This window comes from Pan troglodytes, chromosome 13, assembly GCF_028858775.2.
Source record: "Pan troglodytes isolate AG18354 chromosome 13, NHGRI_mPanTro3-v2.0_pri, whole genome shotgun sequence".
Taxonomy (NCBI): Eukaryota; Metazoa; Chordata; class Mammalia; order Primates; family Hominidae; genus Pan; species Pan troglodytes.
Genome location: NC_072411.2, coordinates 102856968 through 102879430, shown reverse-complemented (window position 1 = coordinate 102879430; position 22463 = coordinate 102856968). Strand labels below are relative to the sequence as shown.

The 22463-nt window shown below is 45.6% G+C and overlaps 1 non-coding gene and 1 pseudogene across 1 annotated transcript; both read right to left on the bottom strand.

The window, feature by feature from the left end:
- Nucleotides 1-6569: 6569 nt before the first annotated feature.
- LOC107973670 (protein bicaudal D homolog 2-like) lies at nt 6570-8264 on the bottom strand (annotated as a pseudogene).
- A 13855-nt stretch (nt 8265-22119) lies between these two features.
- On the bottom strand, nt 22120-22227 carry LOC112208551 (U6 spliceosomal RNA). The gene has a single exon (XR_002943011.1). It is a non-coding gene; the product is annotated as a U6 spliceosomal RNA (small nuclear RNA).
- Between the last annotated feature and the right edge of the window lie 236 nt (nt 22228-22463).

Below are 22463 nucleotides of genomic sequence, written 5' to 3'. Positions count from 1 at the left end.
GCCTGAGTAATAGAATGAGACTGTCTCAAAAAAAAAAAAAAAAAAGCAATTAGGCCTCAGAGATTGTAAGCAGACAGAGTCTTGCTCTATTGCTCAGGCTGGAGTGCAGTGTCGTGATCTCAGCTCACTGCAACATCTGCCTCCCAGGTTCAAGCAATTCTTGAGCCTCAGCCTCCTGAGTAGCCAGGATTACAGATGTCAGCCACCACGCCTGGCTGATTTTTGTGTTTTTTAGTAGAGACTGGTTTTCACCATGTTGGCCAGGCCAGTCTCGAACTCCTGGCCTCAAGTGATCCACCCGCTTCGTCCTCCCAGATGCTGGGATTACAAGCCTCAGCCATGGCACCTGGCCTGAATCCTAAATTTTGTGTTAATGTAAATTGCCATTGTAAGTGGTGGTGTGGGTAATCATTTGTACCAATGAGAATCAAAAGTACATTAGTTACATGTTTGACTAAAATGTGTTAGATTGGATTGACAAACCAAACCTTAAGGGCCTATATTTTCTTAGGTTTAAAAGGTAGGCAGTTACTTCCAGGCTTTGAGGCTTGTTCCTCAGGAATGGTGTCCAGAGCAAATTTGCTAACATCCCATTTGTTAGAGAAGTCACACAGCTCCATCCAGAATCATGGTACTGCAGGGTTGTAGGGCAAAAGAGGTGGAGAATTTGGGCCATCAAGGCAGTCAGTTCACCCACCCTACCTATCCCCAATCTATTAACATAGTAGCCAGAGTAAGCCTGTTAAAACTATTATATCACTCATGTCAAAATCTCCATTTCATCCAGCAATCTGGGTATCTACCCAGAGGAAGTCATTATATGAAAAAGATGTGTACAGCAGCATGATTTGCAATTGCAAAAATACGGAACCAGCCTAAATGCCCATCAACCAATGAGTGGATAAAGAAAATGTGGTATATCAGGCACATGTTCTCAGGACCTCCTGAGGGCTGTGTCACACAAAAAAGTATGTATACACCAGGGAATGCTACTCAGCCATAAAAAGGAACAAAATATGGTATTCACAGCAACCTGGATGGAGCTGGAGACCATTATTCTAAGTAAAGTAACTCAGGAATGGATAACCAAATACTGTATGTTTTCATTTGTAAGTGGGAGCTAAGCTATGAGGACGGAAAGGCATAAGAATAATATAATGGACTTTTGGGACTTGGGGAAGGGTGGGAGGGAGGTGAGGGATAAAAGACCACATTGGGTATAGTACACACTGCTTGGATGACGGGGTGCACCAAAATCTCAGAAATTACCACTAAATAACTTACCTATGTAATCAAAAACCACCTGTTCCCCCAAAACTATTGAAAGAAAAAGAAACAAGGGGAAAAATCTTCAATGGCTTCAGATCCTGCTTTTGGGGAGAAAATGGAAAAAAAAATCCTCCAATGACTTCCATGTCAGTTTTACCGAAGTATTTACAGTCACCTTTAAAAAGGTCTACAATATCGCCTGTGCCACTCCACTTTCCTGACCACGTGGCTACTTTTCCCCCACATGCAGCACTATCGCCTCACCAAGTATAGTCCATCCTCTTAGATATCCACATTCCCCTCCCGTCATTCAAGAGTTTATTCGTTTCAGTGAAGTATCCTCTGACTGCATTACTTAAAATTGCAATACCCCCCCGTGTCGACTCTACATCCTCTTCTTTGCTTCCCCCCACCCCTACTCTTAAGAGTTTTTACTGGGGTGGGGCGCAGTGGCTCTTTCCTGTAATCCCAGCACTTTGGGAGGCTGAGGCAGACTGATTGCTTAAGTCCAGGAGTTCAAGACCAGCCTGGGCAACATGGCGAAACCCCATCTCTACAAAAGATAGAAAAATTAGCTGGAGTTCAAGACCAGCCTGACCAACATGGAGAAACCCCGTCTCTACTAAAACTACAAAAAATATTAGCCAGGCGTGGTGGCACATGCCTGTAATCCCAGCTACTCGGGAGACTGAAGCAGGAGAATTGCTTGAATCTGGGAGGTGGAGGTTGCAGTGAGCTGAGATCATGCCATTGCACTCCAGCCTGGAAAACAAGAGCAAAACTCTGTCTCAAAAAAAAAAAAAAAAAAGAAAAAAGAAAAATTAGCTGGGTGTGGTGGCATGCACCTGTAGTCTCAGCTACTTTGTGGGGCTGAGGTGGGAGGATCGCTTGAGCCTGGGAGGCGGAGGTTGCAGTGAGCTGGGACCATGCTACCGCATTCCAGCCTGGGTGACACAGTGAGACCCCATCTCCAAAAAAATGTTCACTGCCCAGATGCAGTGACTCATGCCTATAATCCCAACACTTTGGGAACCCAAAACATTGCTTGAGCCCAGGAGTTCGAAACCAGCTTGGGCAATATAGGGAGATGCTGTCTGCAAAAAGTTAAAAAATAGTCAAGTGTGGTGGCATGCTTCTGTAGTCCCAGCTACTTGGGAGTTGAATTCATGGGCTCAAGCAATTCACCTGGGGGTAGTGGCTCACACCTGTAATCTCAATACTTTGGGATGCCAAGGCAGGCAGATTGCTTGAGTCTGGGAATTCAAGACCTGACTGGGCAACATGGTGAAATCTGGAGATGGCCTGGAAGCCCACGCACCTCCCTGGTACCTTGCCCTAGGCAGCTCTTCCACCTGGCTGTTCTTGAGTTGTATCCTTTATAATAAACTGGTAATCCAGAAGTAAACTGCTTTCCTGAGTCCTGTGAGCTTTTCTACCAAATTACTGAACCCAAAGAGGAAGTCATGGGAACTACAAACCTCCAATTTATAGCCAGTCAGCTCTCAGCTGCCATTTGTAAATTCTCCCAATACTTTGAAGAGTTGACCCCTTTGGACCACCCTTTTCCTTTCTCAGGGATCTTAGCCCCTCAAGTCATCACTGCCTTGGTAACTGCTTGGGGTTTTTTAACTTAAGTATTTTACATTTTGTCCAGGTTTTCTAGTTATTTTTAATGAGAGGGTTTGTTGGAATAAGTGATCCTACCATAGCTAGAAGCAGAATTCCCAGGCATACAATACTGAAGGAAGAAAAGTGAGCATAAAAAGGGTCCCTTGGGCTTTGTTAACAAAGACCAACCAAATCAAAACCAGTCTATAGCCCTACCACCCTGAATGCACCTGAACTCAGAAGCTAAGCAAGCTCAGGCCTGGTTAGTCCTTGGGTGGGATTCCTACGGGGTGCTGTAAGCTTTTGACCCCCGACTCACTCTTGCCAGGTACAGTGACTTGCACCTATAGTCCTAGCTACTCAGGAGGATCGCTTGAGCCCAAGAATTGGAGTCCAGCTTAGGTAACATAGTGGGAACCCATCTCTAAAAACAAAAACTTGGTGTTTTATCCTAAATAGCAAGACTCTGGTTTTTCATTTTGTATGTCAATTGGCAACTAAGACATTCGTAAATCTACATCCATAAGCTTTGTTTCCTTGAATCTTGTGAAATTCACTCTACTTGCTAGGTTTATAAATTTGGCAAATGCCAACCATGGAATAACTCCCACTACATCGCCTTCATAGAGCTTTTCTTTTTTTTCAAGCTCACCCACCCCCAACCATAAAGCACTTTGGATTGTAGGTTCTAGAAGATTTCTCCTTGTGTGTCTCACATCTCTCTGAAAACCCCTGTGTTTCTTTTTTTTTTTTTTTCTCCCTAACTCACCACCTTCCTGGGTCAAACCCCTGTGTTTCTAATCCCTGGACCTTAATTAATGGCATTGTGTAGATTCATACTTATATACATGTTGCCTTAAATTTTTCTTTTCTTGGGAATTTGAAGGCATCCATAGCTTATATTATTTCTTGAGAACTGATGTTTTCAACATTGATATTTTGATAATTTTAAAATCAGCCTTCTTTAGGTGTAATTTACATACAATAAGTTTACCCATCTTAAGCGCATGGTACAATATTTTGACAGATGAACACGTAGCCACCACCACAACCAATATTCAGTTACAACATTTTCTTAGCATATGGCTGATTAAAAAGAAGAAAAGAAAGAACATCTCCACAATGCCCATACATTTCCTCATACTCCTTTTCCTTTCTTTTCTGTTTTCTTTTCTCTTTCCTTCCTTCTTTCTTTCTTTCTCTCTGTCTCTTTCTTTCTTTCCTTCTCTCTTTCTTTCTTTCATCTCTTTTCCCTTCCTTCCTTCTTTCCTTCCTTCCTTCCTTCCTTCCTTCCTTCCTTCCTTCCTTCCTTCCTTCCTTCCTTCCTTCTCTCCCTCCCTCCCTCTCTCCCTCTTTCTTTCTTCCCTTGCTCGCACACAGGAGGTAGAGGTTGCAGTGAGCTGAGATCGCACCATTGCACTCCAGCCTGGGCAACAAGAGCGAAACTCGGTCTCAAAAAAGAAAAAAGAAAATCCCATTACTTTCTGGTTCTCTCTCTATGCATTTGCACCTGCCCATATGTACACACTGTAAAACTCTGCGAATGAGATTGCTGTAATTATTGTTCTGCCCCCCTTTTTACACTTAACAAATACAAGTATTCGTGTAAAAAGTCTGACAGATTGTATTTTCCAGAAATGTCTGCAACAATATCTCCCACTTCACATGCTCTTTGGAACTAGTAACTGCTTCAGATAATGGACTATGGGAGACATCATTCTAGGTCATAAAAGGTCATGCAACTTCCATCTGGTCTTCATAGAACACCTGCTCTCTGGCAGCTCCCTGTTGGAGGGCTACCTTTTAGAATCCAGTCACCATGCTATGAGAAGCCTATCACATAGAAAGACTACATGTAAGTAACCTTTGGAAAGCCCTGATCTTCAAGTCATCTCAAGTCAGATGCTAGTGACTCCAAGCCTCTGTCATTTGAGTTACTTCCCTTATTGAACCACAGAATCTGTGAGCATAATAACATGGTTATTGTTTTATGCCACTGAACTTTAGCATATAGCAACATATAACTGAAATAAGTTCTTGGGACTGGAACAGCTGAATCAAAAAATATATTCATTTTGGCCAGGCATGGTGGCTCACACCTATAATCCTAGCACTTTGGGAGACTGAGGTGGGTGGAATGCCTGAGCTCAGGAGTTCAAGACCAGCCTGGGAAACATGGTGAAACCCTATTAGCCAGGCGTGGTGGCGGGTGCCTATAGTCCCAGCTACTTGGGAGGCTGAGGCATGAGAATAGCTTGAACCCAGGAGGCGGAGGCTGCAGCGAGCCGAGATCATCCCACTATACTCCAGCCTGGGCAACAGAGCGAGACTCTGTCTCCAAAAAAAAAAAAAAATTTTTTTTTTCATTTATAATTCTGACCCAATGCCAATTGCTTCTCATCAATCATTGATTCAAAAATAAATAAGAAATCTGGCTGGGCATGGTGGCTCACATCCGTAATCCCACCTTTGGGAGGCTGAGGTGGGCTGATCACATGAGGTCAGGAATTTGAGACCAGCCTGGCCAACACGGCGAAACCCCGTCTCTACTAAAAATACAACAAATTAGTCAGGCGTGGTGGCACACACCTGTAATCCCAGCTACTCGGGAGGCTGAGACACAAGAATTGCTTGAACCCGGGAGGTGTGGGTTGCAGTGAGCCGAGATTGCACTACTGTACTCCAGCCTGGGTGACAGAGTGAGACTTCATCTCACAAAAAAAAAAAAAAAAAAAAAGCCTGGGTGCAGTGGCTCACGCCTGTAGTCCCAGCACTTTGAGAGGCCGAGGCAGGCGGATCACCTGAGGTCAAGAGTTCAAGACCAGCCAGTCTCTACTAAAAATACAAAAATTAGAATGGTGTCATTGTGCATGTCTGTAATCCCAGCTACTTGGGAGGCTGAGGCAGGAGAATTACTTGAACCTGGGAGGTGGAGGTTGCAGTGAGCCAAGACTGCGCCATTGCACTCCATCCTGGGCAACAGAGTGACACGCCACCTCAAAATAATAATAATAAGTAAAATAAAAAATAAAAATAAAAAAATAGAAAATTTGAACGGACCTATAACAAGAAATTGAATTTGTAATACAAAAATTTTGCACAAAGAAAAACTCAGGCCTAGATGCCTTCTCTGGTGAATTCTCTGGTCAAAGCCCTAATCTCCACAGTCTAGAGCTACATGCTAAGAGCACACAGCTCTGCCTAGTGCTGACACCAGACCAACACAGAGGGAGCTGGGCAGGCAGCGACAGGCCCACGAGCATAGACCACAGCATCTGAGACTGTCAGTGCATGAGGAATTAAGGAAGCAAATATAGTATCAAAATATCAAAAGTGCACATGTTGATCAGATAAAAAAAAGAACATTGTAACAAAGAGCCCCATGTAACAGAGAGCCCCGCATTTCTAGAGGGCTCTTGGCAAGCCTGGCAGCCAGGGAAGGATCTTCAGCCTGTACAGAGGCCTTTCCACGCAGCAGCTTTCGACATGCTCAACATTAAAGCTTTTTTTTTACTCTATTGCCCAGGCTGAGTGCAGTGGCGTGTTGATGACTCACTGCAATCTTGATTTGCAGGGCTCAAGTGATCCTCCCACCTCAGCCTCCCAAGAAGCTGGGACCACGGGTGCATGCCACCATGTCCCGCTACTTTTTTGTAGAGATACGGTCTCAGTCTCGCTATGTTGCCCAGGCTGGTCTCCAACTCCTGAGCTCAAGCCATCCTCCTGCCTCGGCCTTACAAAGTGTTGGGATTACAGGCATGAGCCATCACTCTGGCCAACATTAAAGCTTTTTTTCCCTCCCATTAAAAACTCGGGGAATGGGCCAGGCAAGGTGGCTTACACCTATAATGTGGAACACCTGGTTGGTCAGCCCAGTGCCCTTGGCCCTGTCACTGGCGCAGACGCAGGCATAACATAAGCTTGGGGTGGCCAGCTTGGCCTTGGGGGCAGCTTTGGTGGGGTCACACCAGGTCTGTGTGGTCCAGCTTGAGCAGCTGCAGCCACTGGGTCAGTGCCAGCTTCTGCAGGATGACCATGCACAGCAGTGAGTTCAGTGCCTTCTCATCCTCCGCAGCTGACAGCTGCTGCTGCGTCTCCTCCAGCTGTGATGTACTCATTTCACCTGGTGGCAAACTGGTGCACCGTGAGGAGAAGGTGGCCACGTCCTCCTCAGAGGCGAGCACCTGGAGCTCATTGCAGAGCTTCATCCTGGTCTTGGTAACCATGGTCTTCTTCTTCTCCTACTTGCCCTTCAGCTTGGAGAGGGCCACCTTGGCTGCCTGCTGGCTGGCCTGCAGCACAGTGCGCAGCGTGGTGAGCTGCTCCCACTTGGTGCTGAGCAGTGACTTCAACTTGAGGATCTTTTTCACGAGAGCCTCCTTGAACTTGTCCGTGGTTGGGCCCAGCTCTTGCGAGGTGATGCGCTGCCACAACACCTCCATTATGTGGTTCACAGCTGCCTGCAGGTGCTTGATCTGGTGGCGGATGATACGAATCAGGTGGTAGATATTCATGGGCTCCCAGCATGGGTCACCCAGGGGTGATGGCAGCGAGGGGCTACGTGAAGGGCTGATGTCTCTGGTCCTGCTGTGTGCTTGGCCTGCCTCTGTAGCCAGCTGCCCCCTGGGTAGGAGGATGGAGGAGTTGCCCGTGGGGCTGGTGCAGCTGGCCCCGCCCTGGCCCTCAGGTAGTAGTCCCCCATGACAGAGCTGGGCCTCCAGTTGTTTCACATGCACACGTGATGGTAGAGGTTGGCCAGCTCCTCACTGAAGATCACCAGCTCATCCTGGGCCACACTCAGGCTGGCCCTGCGTCTCACCGGCAATGTTGCTCACTTTCAGCAACTTCTCCAGCTGGGCCAGCGCTGGCAGCTGGCCTTCTCCAGCAGGGAGACCTCCGCGGTGAGCGCCTGGACTTTGGCCTTGTATAGGCCCTCTCCTCAGCGTGCTGGGTCTCGCGGGCCTCATGCCTGCTGCGCAGTGCCCTGAGCTGCTCTTGGAGCTCGCCAGCCTCGGCAATGCCACAGACACATGGTACCTGCAGGCCAGGATCTTGCCTGTTGATGTCCACCTCGTAGTAGTCACCATCCGTGATGTTGCAGTCCCTCTCGTTGTCCTGGGCTGTCTGCCACACCTTGCAGGTTCAAAATGGGTTATAAAGCAGTGGAGACAACTTGTAACGTCGACAACGCATTTGGCCCAGGAACGGCTAACGAACATACAGTGCAGTAGTGGTTCAAGAAGTTTTGCAAAGGAGATGAGAGCCCTGAAGATGAGGAGCATAGTGGCCAGCCATGGGGAGTTAACAACGACCAATTGAGAGCAATCACTGAAGCTGATCCTCTTACAACTACACGAGAAGTTGCCGAAGAACTCAACATCGACCATTCTTTGGTCATTCGGTATTTGAAGCCAATTGGAAAGGTGAAAAAACTCAGTAAGTGGGTGCCTCATGAGCTGACCAAAAATCTAAAAAATCACCGTTTTGAAGTGTTGTCTTTTCTTATTCTACTCAACAACAATGAATCATTTCTCAATTGGATTGTGATGTGTGATTAAAAGTGGATTTTATATGACAACTGGCAACAACCAGCTCAGTGGTTGGACTGACAAGAAGCTCCAAAGCACTTCCTAAAGCCAAACTTGCACCAAAAAAAAAAGGTCATGGTCACTGTTTGGTGGTCTGCTGCTGCTCTGATCCACTACAGCTTTTTGAATCCCACCCAGCAAAACCATTACATCTGAGAAGAATGCTCAGCAAATCAATGAGTTGCTCTGAGAATGCAATGCCTGCAGTTGGCATTGGTCAACAGAAAGGACCCAGTTCTCCACGACAATGCCTCACCGCACGTCTCACCACCAACACTTCAAAAGTTGAATGAATTGGGCTACGAAGTTTTGTCTCATTTGCCATATTCACCTGGCCTCTCGCCAACTGACTGTCACTTCTGCAAGCATCTCAACAACTTTTTGCAGGGAAAATACTTCCACAACCAGCAGGACACAGAAAATGCTTTCCAAGAGTTTGTCAAATACCAAAACATGGATTTTTACATTACAGGAATAAACAAACTTATTTCTCATTGGCAAAATGTGTTGATTGTAATGGTTCCTATTTTGATTAATAAAGATGTGTTTGAGCCTAGTTATAATGATTTAAAATTCAGGGTCTAAAACTGCAATTACTTTTGCACCAACTTAATAGAATGAGTTTGGAAATATTCCCTCTGCCTTTATTTGTTGGAATAGTTTGAGTAGGATTGGTATTAGTTCTTCTGTAAATATTTGGTAAAATTCATAAATAAAGCCATTGGGTCCTGGGCTTTTCTTTGTTAGGAGACTCTTTTATTATGGCTTTGATCTCATTACTTGTTATTGGTCTGTTCAGATTTTGTATTTCTTCATGGTTCAGTCTTGGTAGGTTGGATGTGTCTAGAAATTTATCCATTTCTTCTAGGTTTTCCAATTTACTGGCATGTAGTTGCTCACGGTAGCCCCTAATCATCCTTTGAATTTCTGCACTATTAATTCTAATTTCTCCTTTTTCATCTCTGATTTTATTTATTTGGATTTTCCTTCTTTTTTCTTAGTCTGGCTAAAGGTTTGTCAATTCTTTTTAACTTTCCCAAACAACTTTTTGTTTCATTGATCTTTGGTATTGTTTTCTTTATTTCAATTTCATTTCTTTCTGCTCTGACCTTTATTATTTTTTTTCTTCTACTAATTTTGGGTTTGGTTTGGTCTTGCTTTTCTAATCTTTGTTTGTTTGTTTGAGAGTCTATCACCCAGGCTGGAGTGCAGTAGCACCATCTTGGCTCACTGCAACCTCCCCTTCCTGGGCTCAAGTGATCCTCTCACCTCAGCCTCCCAAGGAGCTGGGACAAAAGGCATGTGCCACCACGCTGGGCTCATATTTGTAGTTTTTGTAGAGATGGGGTTTCACCAAGTTGGCCAGGCTGGTCTCAAACTACTGGCCTCAAGTGATCTGCCCGTGTCAGCCTCGCAAAGTGCTGGGATTACAGGCATGAACCACTGCACCTAATTCTTTTTTTCTTTTTTTTCTCTGAGACAGAGTCTCGCTCTGTCGCCCAGGCTGGAGTGCAGTGGCGCAATCTCGGCTCACTGCAAGCTCTGCCTCCTGGGTTCACGCCATTCTCCTGCCTCAGCCTCCTGAGTAGATGGCACTACAGGCGCCCGCCACCACACCCAGCTAATTTTTTTGTATTTTTAGTGGAGACGGGGTTTCACCGCATTAGCCGGGATGGTCTCAATATCCTGACCTCGTGATCCGCCCACCTCGGCCTCCCAGAGTGCTGGGATTACAGGCGTGAGCCACCGTGCCTGGCCCACTGCACCTAATTCTTTAAGATGTATCATAATTTGAAGTTTCTCTTCTTCTTCTTCTTCTTGGTTTTTCTTTTTTGAGCTGGAGTCTCAATCACTCTGTTGCCTAGGCTGGAGTGCAATGCCACGATCTCAGCTCACTGCAACCTCTACCTCCTGGGTTCAAGTGATTCTCCTGTCTTCCTGCCTCAGCCTCTGGAGTAGTTGGGATTACAGGCGCACTCCATTATGCCAAGCTAATTTTTGTATTTTATAAGTTGAGATGGGGTTTCACCATGTTGGCCAGGCTGGTCTCAAACTCCTGACCTCAAGTAATCCGCCCACCTTGGTTTCCTAAAGTACTGGGATTACAGGCATGAGCCGCTGCGCCTGACCTTTTTCTTTCTGTTTTTGAGACAGAGTCTCGCTCTGTTGTCCAGGCTGGAGTGCAGTGGTGCAATCTTGGCTCAGTGTGACCTCCGCCTCTTGGGTTCAAGCAGTCTGCCTTGGCCTCCCGAGTAGCTGGGATTATGGACGCCCACCACCATGCACAGCTAATTTTTGTATTTTTAGTAGAAACGGGGTTTCACCATCTTGGCCAGGCTGGTCTCAAAATCCTGATCTCAAGTGCTCTGCCCGCCTCGGCCTCCCAAAGTGCTGGGATTACAGATGTGAACCAACACACCCAGCCAATTTCTCTTGTTTTGATTTCTAGTTTTATTACATTGTGATCACAGAAAATACATGATATCATTTCAATTTTTTGCATGTTTTTTTTTTCTCGCTTTTTTTCACTTTTTTGTTTTCTTTTTTACCTTTTTCTTTTTTTTTTTGAGATGGAGTCTCGCTCTGTCCTGCAGGCTGGAGTGCAATGGTGCGATATTGGCTCACTGCAACCTCCGCCTCCCAGGTTCTAGCGATTCTTCTGCCTCAGCCTCTGAAGTAGCTGGGATTATAGGCGCCCACCATCACGTCCAGCTAATTTTTTTTTTTTTTTTTGAGGTGGGGTCTCGCTCTGTCACCAGGCTGGAGTACAGTGGCACGATCTTGGCTCACTGCAACCTCCGACTCCCTGGTTCAAATGATTCTCCTGCCTCAGCCTCCTGAGCAGCTGGGATTACAGGCATGTGCCAGCACACCCAGCTAATTTTTGTATTTTTAGTAGAGATGGGGTTTCACCATGTTGGCCAGGATGGTCTTGATCTCCTGACCTTGTGATCTGCCCACCTCGGCCTCCCAAAGTGCTGGGATTACAGGCGTGAGCCACCGCGCCCAGCCTAATTTTTGTGTTTTTAGTAGAGATGGGGGTTTCACCATGTTGGTCAGGCTGGTCTCAAACTCCTGACCTCAGTTGATCTACCCGCCTCAGCCTCCCAAAGTGCTGGGATTACAGGCATGAGCCACTGTGCCTGGCTTTTTAAACCATTTTTTAAGATCCTGCTTGTGCTCTATTCTGTATCTATTAACTTTTTTCCACTCATGTATATACCAATTTTTGAATGTTTTAAGACTTGGTTTTTTTTTTTTGAGACTTTTTAAGACTTTTGTTTTTTTGAGGAGTCTCGCTCTGTCACCCAGGCTGGAGTGCAGTGGCACAATCTCGGCTCACTGCAAGCTCCGCCTCCTGGGTTCACGCCATTCTCCTGCCTCAGCCTCCCGAGTAGCTGGGACTACAGGCGCCCGCCACCAACGCCTGGCTAATTTTTTTGTATTTTTAGTGGAGACGGGGTTTCACCATGTTAGCCAGGATGGTCTCGATCTCCCGACCTCGTGATCCGCCCATCTCGGCCTTCCAAAGTGCTGGGATTAAAGGCGTGAGCCACAGCGCCCGGCCCAACAATTTTTCTTAGTACAGATCAAAATGGAGTTTCTTGTGTCTTCCTTTTCTATATAGACACAGTAACAGTCTGATCTCTTTCTTTTCCCTACACAAAGGCCCATGGGGAGCACTGCCAGTGTACCACCAATGTTTACTTAAGGCCCAAGGGCTCTTCAGTAAGCTTCTGGTGAATGTTACCAGGCTTGGGACTCACCCTTCAGGGTAGTGGGCTCCCCTCTGTCTCAGGGTAGGTCTAGAAATGCCGTCCAAGAGCTAAGGCCTGGAATTGGGAACCCCAATAACTCACTTGCTACTCTTCCCCACTATGCCCAAGCTGGTACCTAATTTGCAACACGAAGTTCCCTTTATTTTTCCCTCTGTATTGCTCAAGCAAGAGTCTCTCCTCATAGCCACCACAGCTGTGAATATGCTGGGTCACACCTGAAGTCATCAGTCGCAGCATCTCACCCAAGGCTGGCAGGTATTACCTGATTACCACTGCTGATTATTTAGGGCCTAAGGGCTCATTAGTCAGCAGGTGATAATTCCTGCGAGAACTGGGTTCTTCCTTTCAAGGCAATAGATTCCCTTCAGGCTCAGGGTGTGTCTAGCAATGTCATCCAGGAGCTAGGGCCTGGTATGGGGACTTCATGGCTCTGCCTGGTGCCTTATCTTACTGTGGCTGAGCTGGTATCCAAGCTGCAAAACGAAGTCCTCTTTACTCTTCCCTTTCCTCTCAAGTGGAAGGAAGGAGTCTCTTCTGGAGCTGTGAGTTGCACTACCTGGTGTTAGGGGTTGGATGAGGCAAGCAATATTTTGGCTGCCCTGGTTGGTATCCCACTGGGTTGCATGGCCCCCCAAGTCCACTGGCCCTGAACCGAGCACAGCACTAGAACTTGCCTAGGAATTGCAGTCCTTGTGGCCAAGATAGGCTTTCAAGTTTATTTCGGACCCCAGAGTACTGTAGCCCATGGTGGTGAGGTTGGCTGAAACTCAAGTTCTGACTGTTGGGATGGGCAATTCCCCTCTGGCTAGGGCTGTTCTTTTTTTTTTTTTTTTTTTTTTGAGGCGGAGTCTCACTCTTGTCACCCAGGCTGGAGTGCAATGGCGTGATCATGGCTCACTGCAACCTCCACCTCCTGGGTTCAAGCGATTCTCCTGCCTCAGCCTCCCGAGTAGCTGGGAATACAGACGCCCACCACCACACCCAGCTAATTTTTGTATTTTTAGTAGAGACAGGGTTTCACCATGTTGGCCAGGCTGGTCTCGATCTCTTGACCTCATGATTCACCCGCCTTGGCCTCCCAAAGTGCTGGGTGAGCCAAGATCACGCCACTGCACTCTAGCCTGGGGGACACAGCGAGAATCCGTCTCAAAAAAAAAAAAAAAAGAAAAAGAAAAGAAAAAGAAAAATTGTTTTGCCTTGAGATGCTGTTAATCTGTAACTTTAGCCCCAACCCTGTGCTCACAGAAACATGTGCTGTATGGAATCAAGGTTTAAGGGATCTAGGGCTGTGCAGGATGTGCCTTGTTAATAATATGTTTATAGGCAGTATGCTTGGTAAAAGTCATCGCCATTCTCCATTCTCAATAAACCAGGGGCACAATGCACTGCGGAAAGCTGCAGGGACCTCTGCCCAAGAAAGCCTGGGTATTGTCCAAGTTTTCCCCCCACTGAGACAGACTGAGATATGGCCTCGTCTTCCCCTGGTCTCGAACTCCTGACCTCAGGCAACCCACCTGCCTCGGCCTCCCAAAATGCTGGGAGTACAGGCGTGAGCCACCATGCCTGGCTGGCTAGAGCTGTTCTAAATGCTTTCTCTATGGGCATTGGCTGAGTTTTGCCTGGTGTTGGCATCACTGAGTTCCAATATAAAGTCCCACAAACTCTGCGCCCTCTCTCCCCCAAGTTCACAGATTATCTCTCCACACCCTGGGCCAGTGGCATGTGGCCACTACTGGGGGATGGGGGTGGGGTGGTGTCAGCAATTCAAGACCGTCTTTCCTACTCTCTTCAGTGCCTCTTCCAGCAATAATTTGAAGTTAAAACCAGATACTATGATCACTCACCTGATTTTTGGTTCTTAGGAAGGTGCTTTTTTGTGTAGATAGTTGCCAAATTTGGTGTTCCTGCAGGGAGGATGATCAGTGGCGCCTTCTATTTGGCCATCTTGCTCTGTCTCCTTCCTCTGTTTAATACATTTTTGCTATTTGTTTTTTATACATCTTTTGTGTTTCATTATGTCTTCTTTTATGTTAGATATTTTTTAGGGTGCCATTTTAGTTCTGTACTTTTTTGAATGATTTTCTTAGCAGTTGTCATAGTATTACCTTTAGCATCTTAATTTATAACAATCTAGTATATATGAAATAATGCTAGCCTAATCTCAATATGCAAAAACTTCTTATATAGCCCTGCTCCCTCCCTGCTACTTTGTGCTATTATTGTCACACAAATTACAACTTTACACATTATAAGCCCATCAAAACTGTTTAATAATTTAATTGGCTTATGTGTTATCTTTTTAATCACATAAAAGAAAAATTATGAACAAAAAATAATTCCTCATGTAAATTTGAGTTACTGTCTACTGGATTTGAGTTGTATCCTTTTGTTTCAGCCTGAAAGACTCTCTTTTGTATTTGCTATAGTCTGAATGTGTTCCCCACAAGTTCATATGTTGTAATCTTGACTACTGGAGTGATGGTATGAAGAATTGGGACCTAGGCCAGGCGTTGTGGCTCATGCCTGTAATCCCAGCACTTTGGGAGGCCGAGGTGGGTGGATCACGAGGTTAAGCATTCGAGACCAGCCTGTCCAACATAGTGAAACCCCATCTCTACTAAAAATACAAAAAATTAGCCAGGCGTGGTTGCAGGCACCTGTAATCCCAGCTACTTGGGAGGCTGAGGCACAAGAATCACTTGAACCTGAGAGGCAGAGATTGCAGCGAGCCGAGATCATGCCACTGCACTCCAGCCCAAACGGTAGTGTGAGACTCCATCTCAAAAAAAAAAAAAAAAAAAAAAAAAAAAAGGAAAATAAAAGATTTGGGACCTTTCGTGAATTGACTAAGTCATGAAGGTTCCACCCTCCTATATAGGATTAGTGTCTTATAAAAGAGGCTGAAAGAAGTGTGTTCGCTTATTCTGCCATTTGAGGACACATAGAAGGTGACTTCCATGAGGAATAGTCCCTCACTAGACATCAAATCTGCTGGTGCCTTGATCTCAGACTTTCCAACCTCCAGAACTGTGAGCAATACATTTCTGTTGTTTATACATTTCTTGGTCTAAGATATTTTGTTATAGCATCATGAATGCACGAAGACAAAAATTGGTACCAGAAGTGGGGTGTTTCTATAACAAATATCTAAAAATGTGGGCCAGGTATGGTGGCTCATGCCTGTAATCCCAGCACTTTGGGAGGCTGAGGCAGGTGGATTGCTTGAGGTCAGGAGTTCAAGACCAGCCTGACCAACAGGGTCAAACCCCATCTCTACTAAAAATACAAAAATTAGCTGGGCTTGGTGGAGGGTTCCTGTAGTCCCAGGTACTGGGGAGGCTGAGGCAGGAGAATTGCTTGAACCCGGGAGATGGAGGTTGCAGTGAGCTGAGATCACCCCACTGCACTCCAGCCTGGGCAACAAAGTGAGATTTCATTTCAAAACAAAACAAAACAAAACAAATAAAAATTTGGAAGTGGCTTTAGGATTGAGCAACGAGCACATCTTGAGTTGGAAGAGTTTTAAAGTGCATGCTAGAAAAAGGCTACCTTGCTGTGAATGGAGTGCTAAGGACAATTCTAGTGAGGGCTCAGAAGAAGAGGAGTGCCATGAGGAAATCCTCAATCTTCCTAGAGATTACCTAAGTGGTACAAACATGGACAATAAAGGCTATTCTGATGAGGTTCATATAGAAATGAGGAACATGCTTTTGGAAACTGGAGGAAAGGCCATCCTTTTTATAAAGTGGTAAAGGGCTTGGCTGAATTGTGTTTATGTCCTAGTGTTTTGCGGAAAATAGAACTTTTTTTTTTTAATTTTATTTTTTTGAGACAGAGTCTCACTCTGTCATCCAGGCTGGAGTGCATGGCATGCTCAGCTAATTTTTGTATTGTTTGTAGAGACAAGGTTTCACCATGTTGCCCAGGCTGGTCTCAAATTCCTGGGCTGAAGAGATCCACCTGTCTCAGCCTCTCAAAGTGCTGGGATTACATGTGTGTGCCATTGCACCTGGCCCAGAAGACAGAATGTATAAGTAATTAAATAGAATACTTGGCAGGCAAAATATGCAGCCAAGGTTGAGGGTGCAGTATGGCTCTCTTGACTGATTATAGTAAAATGTGAGAAGAGAGAAACAAAGATAGATTTTTAAAGTTATATAATTTCCCTCTTTTTTTTTTTGAGACGGAGTCTCACTCTGTCGCCCAGGCTGGAGTGCAGTGGCATGATCTTGGCTCACTGCAAGCTCCGCCTCCCAGGTTCACGCTATTCCCCTTCTCAGCCTCCTGAATAGCTGGGACTACAGGTGCCTGCCACCACCCCCAGCTAATTTTTTGTGTTTTTTAGTAGAGACGGGGTTTCACCGTGTTAGCCAGGATGGTCTTGATCTCTTGACCTCGTGATCCACCTGCCTCGGCCTCCCAAAGTGTGGGGATTACAGGCATGAGCCACTGCGCCTGGCCCTTTTTTTTTTCTTTTGAGACAGAGTCTTGCTGTTACCCAGGCTGGAGTACAGTGGTGCAATCATAAGTGACTGCAGCCTCAAACTCCTAAGATCAAGCAATCTCACAGCCTTGTCCTCCTGAGTAGCTGGGACTACAGGTGCATACCACCATACCTGGCTATTTTTTTAAGAAATGGGGTCTTGCTATGTTGTCCAGGCTGGTCTTGAACTCCTGAGCTCAAGCAATTTTCCTGCCCTAGATTCCCAAGTACCCGGGATTACAAGAGTGCACCATTTGTCCTAAAGATGGAATTTGTAATAAAAAAGGAAGCAGAAGTTAAAGATTTGGGAAATTCTCAGCCAGCCAAGTTATAAAAATGAAAAAGTATGTTTAGGAGACAACATCAAGGATATGGCCAAAGCAGCCATGTGATAAGAAAATTAGTATGGCTTAGAGGAAGCCAGGTGCCATTCATCAAAACAGTGGAAGATTGATCCTAGACATTTCAGTGGTCTTCAGGGGCTACCCTGCCTATCACAGGCCCAGAATGCCAGGGCCTTGAGGGCAGAACAATTTCAAATGATGGTTTCCCCAAAGTCATATGTTGAAATCTTAACTGCCCATCACTAAATTGTGGGGCCTTTTGGGAAGTGATTAAGTCATGAGGATTTCACCCTCATGAATGGGATTAATGCCCTTAGAAGAGTCATAAGTGACCATTTTTGCCACTTCCACTAAGTGAGAACATATACGAAGTACCGTCCATGACAATGCTCTCTCAGCAGAGACTGGATCTGCTGGCTGGCATCTTGATCATGGAATTCCTAGCCTCCAGAACTGCGAGCAACAAATTTCTGTTGTGTATTAAGTTACTAAGTCTAAGGCATTTTGTTATAGCAGCAGGAATGGACTAAGACAGTATCTGTTAGTGACAAATTTATAGTTTTTTTTGTTTGAGTAGGAATGTCTTTATTATTTTCATGTTTGAAATACAGGTTTGCAGGATATGGAATTTTTTTTTTTTTTTTTTTGAGATGGAGTCTTGCTCTGTCACCCAGGCTAGAGTGCAGTGGTGCGATCTCGGCTCACTGCAAGCTCTGCCTCCCAGGTTCATGCCGTTCTCCTGCCTCAGCCTCCCAAGTAGCTGGGACTACAGGCACCCGCCACTACACCTGGCTAATTTTTGTATTTTTTTTCAGTAGAGATGGGGTTTCACCGTGTTAGCCAGGATGGTCTCAATCTCCTGACCTCGTGATCAGCCCGCCTCGGCCTCCCAAAGTGCTGGGATTACAGGCATGAGCCACTGCGCCCGGCCTTGCAGGATATAGAATTCTTGTTTGGCATTCTGTTTCTTTCAGCATTTTGAATATATCATCCCATTCATTGCTTTCTGGCCTCCATCATTTCTGATGATAAACCAGCTTTAAATATTATTGAGGATCCCTTGTACATGATGAGTCACTTCTCTATTGCTGCTTTCATGAGTTTCCCTTTGTGTTTGGTTTTTGACTTTTTGATTATAATGGAACATAGGTGTGGACCTCTTTGAATTTATCCTGCTTGAGTTGGTTTATCTTCTTAGGTGTGCACGTTAATGTTTTTCATCAAATTTAGGAAGTTTTAACTATTATTTCTTCTAGTATTCTTTCTGCCCATTACTCTCTCTCCTTCCGAGACTTCAAATGTGAATGTTTGTATCCTTAATGGTGTTCCACAGGTCTCTGAGACTCTCATCTTTCTTCATTCTTTTATCTTTCTATTCATCAGACTGGATAATCTCAATTGATATAGCTTCTCATTAACCAATTCTCTCTTCTGCCAGCTTAAAATCTGATGTTGAGCCCCTGCAGTGAATTATTTTAGTTACTGCAATTTTCAACCTGGAAATTTCTTTTCTTTTTTTTTTTTGAAATAGAGTCTCGCTCTTGTCACCCAAGCTGGAGTGCACTGGCGCGATCTTGGCTCATTGCAACCTCCGCCTCCCAGGTTTGATTCTCTTGCCTCAGCCTCCTGAGTAACTGGGATTATAGGCACCTGCCACCATACCTGGCTAGTTTTTGTATTTTTAGTAGAGATGGGGTTTTGCCATGTTGGCCAGGCTGGTCTTGAACTCCTGACCTCAGATGATCTGCCCACCTCGGTCTTCCAAAGTGCTGGAATTACAGGTGTGAGCCACCACACCCGGCCTCAACCTGGCAATTTCTATTTGGTTCTTTTTGCAATTTCTCTCTCTTTAATGCTTATTCTATGTTTGGTGAAACATCATTATCTTACTTTCAGTTCTTTAGACTGTTTCTTTTAGTTCTTGGAACATATTTGGAGTAGCTGATTTAAAATTTTGTCTGGCTGGGCATGGTTAAATTTTCTATTAGTTGGTCCTGAGGCTACACAAAATAAGATTCTTTTAGGGCAATCAGAGAAGCTCTCTGGTCTTATGAGCATGTCTTGAGTTGAAAGTTTAGAGACCTGAGCTTGTTATCTTCTTTCCATAGGTGCTCTTGTGTACTTGGATGCAACCATTCCAAGTCCTTGTAGTCATCATTACTGCAGTAATGGCCAAATGCAGCAGCCACTTGATCCCCCAAAGCACTTACTTCATTAAGTGTGTCATTGATAATTTGATTAATTATACGGTATTCCACACCATGAATTCCTAGCATGCCACTTCCCACTGGCAAAAAACTCAGCAGTGCATTTAAATTCAAACCAAACCACAAATACCCTCTTTGAGAGTCTTTTTTATAGGACCAGTCCTGGTACCAATTCTTCCTAGTCAGGAGACAGGAGAAACCTACTTATAACAAGGAGATCTAATAGAAAGTATTTAAAAACACGTACTGGAGAACTGGAAGGGCAAAGAGGGGATACTGACATACTGCACAGGTAGTAACTGGAAGATGCAGTGACCATCTCTATGGCTGGTGGTGAAAAAGGGAAAGCATTAGGATTATTCAAATTTTAACTTGGAGAGAGTCCAAAGATGTGGAATTTAACTTAGGGAGGAGCCCTTTCTTGGCTGATACTGGAGCCTTGAACTCAGAATGAACCTCACAGAGCTGGGAATAGACTTTTTGTTTTTTTTGAGACGGAATCTCGCTCTGTCACCAGGCTGGAGTGCAGTGGTGCGATCTCTGCTCGCTGCAACCTCCGCCTCCCAGGTTCAAGCAATTCTCCTGCCTCAGCCTCTCGAGTAGCTAGGATTACAGGCGCCCGCCAACATGCCTGGCTAATTTTTGTATTTGTGGTAGAGACGGGGTTTCGCCATGTTGGCCAGGCTGGTCTCGATCTCTTGACCTCATGATTCGCCTGCCTCGGTCTCCCAAAGTGCTGGGATTACAGGCGTGAGCCACCGTGCCCGGCCAGGAATAGATTTTTCAGAGGGAAATTCTGGCTGCCTGGTGCTGGTATTTGAGTGACAATGAGATTGACTGTGGTAGTGTGGAACCAAGTGCCACTGCCAGGGTGAAGAACCATTGCTGTAGTGACGCTGACAGGAAAAAGAAGCAAAAAGGAGCAAGCCCTTCTTCCTCTTTCATCATTCTAGTCTTCCTCTAGAATCGCCTGTAGGAAGTCTAATTGGGAACCAGATGGCATAAGAAATCCAGTCTGCAGAGTTCCAGCCCCAGCATCGCAGAAGACAAAATGGTGTGTTTGAAGCTGAGAGATAATAGCTTAATAATCGATGGCTTAATAATACTTGCTTTTATTCCATGATGATGTATTCAGGTTTTCTCCTTCTTAAGTCTATTTTGACTGTTTGTTTTGCTATTTTTCTCCATATTTCTAAATGACCATTCAGGATTGAACCCAGCAATCAGTAAAAATAAACAGGTTTTTTTGTTACCTGAAAAAAGTCTATGGATGTAGGTTGTCCAGGGATGGAATGCTGAACTTTAATGTCAGGAACTCAGGCTCTATTTTGTTGCATTGCAATTCTCAGCAAATGATTCTTCATCATGTCTATTTCCCAGCTAGCAGGAAGAGGGAAGGGAAAAGACATGACCTCTCCTTTTTTTTTTTTTTTTTTTTTGAGACAGAGTCTTGCTCTGTCTCCAGGCTGGAGCGCAGTGGCACGATCTCAGCTCACTGCAACCTCCAACTCCCTGGTTCAAGTGATTCTCCTGTGTCAGCCTCTCAAGTAGCTGGGATTACAGGCACGTGCCACCATGCTCAGCTAATTTTTGTATTTTTAGTAGAGATGGGTTTTCACCATGTTGGCCAGGATGGTCGCTATCTCCTGACGTCGTGATCCACCAGCCTTGGCCTCCCAAAGTGCTGAGATTACAGGAGTGAGCCACCACACCCAGTCTACATGACCTCTCCTTTTAAGGGCACTAGACGTGGCCCATCCCAGTCTTTTTTTTTTTTTTGAGACAGAGTGAGTCTTGCTCTGTCACCCAGGCTGGAGTGCAATGGCACGATCTTGGCTCACTGCAACCTCTGCCTCCCAGGTTCAAGCGATTCTCCTGCCTCAGCCTCCCGAGTAGCTGGGATTACAGGTGCCAGCCACCATGCCCGGCTAATTTTTGTACTTTTAGTTTCGCCATGTTGGCCAGGCTGGTCTCAAACTTCTGACCTCAGGTGATCCACCTGCCTCAGCCTCCCAAAGTGCTGGGCATGGGTCACCATGCCCAGCCTTTTATTTAAGAGACAAGGTCTTTCTCTGTCACGGAGTTCAGTAGTGTGATCATAGCTCACTGCAGCCTTGAATTCCTGGGCTCAAGCAATCCTCCCTCCTCAGCCTCCCAAGTAGCTCACTTGATTACTTTTTTTGTAGAAATGGAGGTCTCCGTTGCCCAGGCTGGTCTTGAACTCCTGGCTTCAGGCAATTCTTGCCTTGGCCTCCGAAAGTGCTGGGGTTGCACGTGTGAGACACTGTGCCTGGCTTTAATTTTTATTATTTATTTATTTATTTCTTGAGACGGAGTTTCGCTTTTGTTGCCCAGGCTGGAGTGCAATGGCGCGATCTCGGCTCACCGCAACCTCCGCCTCCCGGGTTCAAGCGATTCTCCTGCCTCAGCCTCCTGAGTAGCTGAGATTACAGGCGTGTGCCACCACGCCCGGCTAATTTTGTGTTTTTAGTAGAGACGGGGTTTCTCCGTATTAGTCAGGCTGGTCTCGAACTCCCGACCTCAGGTGATCCGCCTGCCTCGGCCTCCCAAAGTGCTGGGATTACAGGTGTGAGCCACCGTGCCCGGCCATTATTTTTATATTTTTTTATTAATTTTTTTTATTATACTTTAAGTTCTAGGGTTTGCACAACGTGCAGGTTTGTTACATCATATGTATACATGTGCCATGTTGGTGTGCTGCACCCATTAACTCGCCATTTACATTGGGTATATCTCCTAATGCTTTCCCTCCCCACTCCCCCCAACCCACGACAGGCCCCGGTGTGTGATATTCCCCTTCCTGTGTCCAAGTGTTCTCATAAAAATATGGAACGCTTCACGAATTTGCGTGTCATCCTTGCGCAGGGGCCATGATAATCTTCTCTGTATCGTTCCAATTTTTAGTATATGTGCTGCCGAAGTGAGCACTATTTTTTTTTTTTTTTTTTTTTTTTTTGAGACATAGTCTCGCTGTCGCCCAGGCTGGAGTGCACTGGCGCGACCTCGGCTCACTGCAAGCTCCGCCCCCTGGGTTCACGCCATTCTCCTGCCTCACCCTCCCGAGTAGTTGGGACTACAGGCGCCCGCCACCACACCTGGCTAATTTTTTTTTTTTTTTGTATTTTTAGTGGAGACAGGGTTTCACCATGTTAGCCAGGATGGTC